This window comes from Thamnophis sirtalis, unplaced genomic scaffold (assembly GCF_051295495.1).
Source record: "Thamnophis sirtalis isolate CommonGarterSnake01/CBP01778 unplaced genomic scaffold, rThaSir2_p1.2 scaffold_2, whole genome shotgun sequence".
Classification (NCBI taxonomy): Eukaryota; Metazoa; Chordata; class Lepidosauria; order Squamata; family Natricidae; genus Thamnophis; species Thamnophis sirtalis.
Genome location: NW_028261382.1, coordinates 175,777,575 through 175,781,618, shown reverse-complemented (window position 1 = coordinate 175,781,618; position 4,044 = coordinate 175,777,575). Strand labels below are relative to the sequence as shown.

The window sequence follows — 4,044 nt, the reverse complement described above, 5'->3', positions numbered from 1 at the left end:
AGAATGGAATCCATAAATCATGTAGTCTGATATTGCTCTATTTCTTTTACCAAAAACCTCTTGGCAGTGTGAAAGAAACCTTTGTAAAACCTCTTCATCCTGCTGGAGCATGTTACAGTTGTTGGAAACTTTTAGTTTGCCTGCTCAGTCTGAATCCCGTCATGTGTAAAATGCCAAAAGGGATGATTAATAGCGAGAGAGAGAGAGAGAGAGAGGGAGGGAGGGAGGGAGGGAGGGAGGGAGAGAGGGAGAGAGGGAGGGAGAGAGGGAGGGAGAGGGAGGATAAGTACAAGCCCAAAATAAGGAGTGGCATCAGAGTTCAGGTAAACTACCGTAATACAGTTCAGTCTTTGTGCTTCATACTATCACTAGTAACACCAGTCTTTCGGTTGTGCTTTTTACCTCTTCTTTATTTCTCAGTTCAGGAAATAGTGTTACTACATAAGAAGGTAAGTGAGGAATATCTTTTACACCCTTTGTAGATGTCTAAGCAATTGTTCAGGCTCCTTCATAAGGGGCCCAGTGGAGCTGAAAATAATTAAAAAAAAGAAGGGGGGGACACTGCAGGAGGAATTGAAGGATTCCCCCATTTTGCATAACTTCGGATGGACAATAGATTTTTAAAGCAAGCAGTTGCTGGAACATTTCTATAATTCTCTCGCTCGTACATTAGATTGTTGATGTAACCTGTATACTGTGTGCAATCATTCACTTTTTAGCAAGTTGTTTTGAAAAGCCGCATCTTACAATGTGGAACAAGAATAATAAGCTTTCTTATCCTGTTGATTGATTGGTTGGTCAATAAATTTTAGTCTGTTGTGTGATAGGCAAGACTTTTCTTGTGCAATTGTCCTTTTCATTTATAGAATTTAAGGGCAGGGAGTTTATATAATAGTGTCTTCTGTTTGTCATCTTCCTCTCCTTCCACACTACTTTCTCTCTCCCCCTCTCTCTCTTTTTCTCTCTCTCTCTCCCCCTTTCTCCTCCACCTCTTTCTCCATTTTTTTTCAAGGTCAGACAAATCTCTTAAGATAGAATAGCTACCTAGTGTCTTTTCCCTGGTTGTATTGGAATCACCCTGTCTATGAGATTGCTAGTAGAAACTTGATTAAAGGTGAGATTTTTCATAGGGGTGTGGGCCTTTCGACTCAGGTTCTTTCATGTTGCACATCAAATAACAAATGTTATTCAGACTTAAGAGGACGTTAAGGCCGATTTTTATTTCAGCAGGCAAGGGTGATTGTCTGGTCTTGTGTTTTTATATACAGAAGATTGCAAAGAGGTGATGATTGTTTCTGTAGACTGAATCAGGCATGAGAGTGGGAATGAATGAGTCTAAAGTTTGCTTCAGGAAGGCTCTGCATTCGTTCAGCATTTCCCTTCCTTCTCTTTCTGCATGGAAAGAAACTCAGTCGGAGTCTGAGGAGGAACTACAGACCCAATAACTTTTCTACCCCGTATTATTATTATTATTATTATTTTAATCCTGAGGAAGAATGCCAACTTTTATGATTTTATCCAAACCTAGAATTTTTAAATAAAAGCGAAGCCTCTTCCTTTGTTTAGTTCAAAGCGGATAGTAAAACCACATACCTCTTTTCTCTTTTTTTGATGAATTTGGCTTCTTCTATTCATGCCATTCCTAAAAGGATGAATACAGTTTTGGACTGGGAGACTCAGATCCAAGTCCACTCTTAGACACCAACCTGATTTAAACTGTTCACCAAACTAGTTTGTTGTTATGGAAATAAAATTAAAAGAGATTCTTATGGAAGCTCCTCTGAATTCTTGGAGGAATGATGAATTCCTCCTACCTTGCAAGGTAGTTGAGGCTAAAACAGAAAACCTGTCCTTCAAGGCTGTTAAGTATGCATTCTACATCAGAATATAACTTGAGCAAACGTAATTATTAACGTGCCCAAAAACGTTTTACCGACTCAGGCAAGGAACCAAATGGCAACCTGTCTTCTTAAACCAAATTTGCTTTGATAAAACTGGTGTTTCCCCCTTTTATTTTTTTTTAATTATTCTTTTCTTTTTTTCCTTTATTTTTTTCCTTTTTATTTTTTATTATTTTTTAACTTTTAATCTATCTGGTTTCAATATACAGACTTTGCTTGATAAGGAACGATGTCGGGAATGGGATCTGGGAAGTCGGAAGGGGGTCTGGGAGGGGGGTTCATGGGGGGGAGGGGGGGAGGGTGGAAATATAGATTCAATTTTTTAAAACAATGAATGCACTTGGATACTGTTGCTTTTTTCTTTCTTTCTTTTTTTCTTTCCCTTAAATTTTTTTTCTTTCTTATAATTTTAGTGTAAATCACAAAACGAATAGACCAATGAATAGTAAATATACACCGAAGTGAGGAGGTAGAGGGAAAGAAGAGGGAGAAGTAAAGAGGGAGTGAGAGGGGAATGTAAGGAGGGTGAGATGGTGGGAAGGGGAGAAAGGAATGGTTGAGGGGGAGGGGAAGTAGAAGAGGGGATTGTCGGAGGGGAGAAATGAAAGTTGGAGGGGTAGAAGAAAGGGTGTATGGAGGATGGAAGTGTTATGAGTTGTGTTTATTGCTTTTTTTTTTAACTGCACAGTATTTAAGTGATTGTTTAAAGGAAAATGAAAATGAAATAAAATGTTTGAATTTAAAAACTGGCGTTATAGGACAGTGTCCTTCACCACACCTGTTGAAAGCAGTATCGGCCTTTTGAGGTAGGCCAGACCAGGAAAGAGGACTCCACAAGGAGTACTGGAACTCCACTTCATTGGTACAGAGTATAAGAATTTTGAAAGCCTGGTACAATTTTTCTCATCCCGCTATCATGCTTAGTGAGTCAGTCTTGAGTTTCTTTCTCATTCCCTCCTCTCTTTCAAGGCAAGCTGTTTATATAACTGCTTCAAATTCACACTTCCACAAGCGGGCAAAACATTCTTTATAGCTGTTTCCCTTCTAGAACCCCTTTGTCATCTTCCAACATTTGCTATCTGAAGTGACAGCTCCTTTCTCTCCTTGGCAGTACAATCGTCCCTCATTTCTAAATCTTTCCCCTAAAAACAATTTAGTTAACATGCTCATGAGGCCAAGGCACTAGGAGAACATTTTTCCAACATCTTAGCATCCAAAAAGTAGCCAGTGACCCGGAGCCAATGCCAGTCTATATATCTCTCTTGCAATTTTTAGCTGATGAAGGTGAACTTAGCTTTATTCATTTATTTCTAAGACTCTGGAAAACATCCAACTCAGTTGTGTCTCATGCTGCTAATGGGATGGTTGTTAAGGCATGGCCTAGTTTGAAGAAACATGATGCAACAATAGTGCTACCTTGCTCAAGTCAAGAGAATGTGGATTGGGTCCAAATTTCATGGGAGATCCCTGTGAATTCCAGGGCTGCAATTCCTTCTGCTTTATCATGGGAAAAAAAGGCAGATTATAATAGCAATAGCAATAGCAGTTAGATTTATAAACCGCTTCATAGGGCTTTCAGCCCTCTCTAAGCGGTTTACAGAGTCAGCATATCGCCCCCACAGTCTGGGTCCTCATTTCACCCACCTCGGAAGGATGGAAGGCTGAGTCAACCTTGAGCCGGTGAGATTAGCAATAGCAATAGCAGTTAGACTTATATACCGCTTCATAGGGCTTTCAGCCCTCTCTAAGCGGTTTACAGAGTCAGCATATCGCCCCCACAGTCTGGGTCCTCATTTCACCCACCTCGGAAGGATGGAAGGCTGAGTCAACTTTGAGCCGGTGAGATTTGAACCGCCGAACTGCAGCTAACAGTCAGCTGAAGTGGCCTGCAGTACTGCACCCTAACCACTAAGTATGATTGTAATATAAAGTTTAGTACCCCCATTATCCTCATGATGTGTAGAAACTATTCCAGCACCTTATTTTTTACTTAGGTTGATGGAATAATATGAAAAATGGTAGCTTTCTCTAGAGAGCCTTATGCTCTGACTATTTATCAATTCTATGCAAAATCCGAGTATATATCTGAGCATGGAAAGCAAAGCTATACTTTCCATATGGGTGAGTACATTTTGTATTTCCC

General features: G+C 39.9%; 1 protein-coding gene across 1 annotated transcript in view; it reads left to right on the top strand.

Moving 5' to 3' along the window:
• Positions 1–317: 317 nt before the first annotated feature.
• Positions 318–4,044, top strand: part of SERPINB5 (serpin family B member 5) — a 16,105-nt gene continuing 12,378 nt past the window's right edge. Inside the window, exon 1 of the mRNA XM_087703877.1 lies at positions 318–449. The gene's annotated coding sequence lies outside the window, so the exon portion shown is untranslated. The remainder of the gene's footprint in view (positions 450–4,044) is intronic.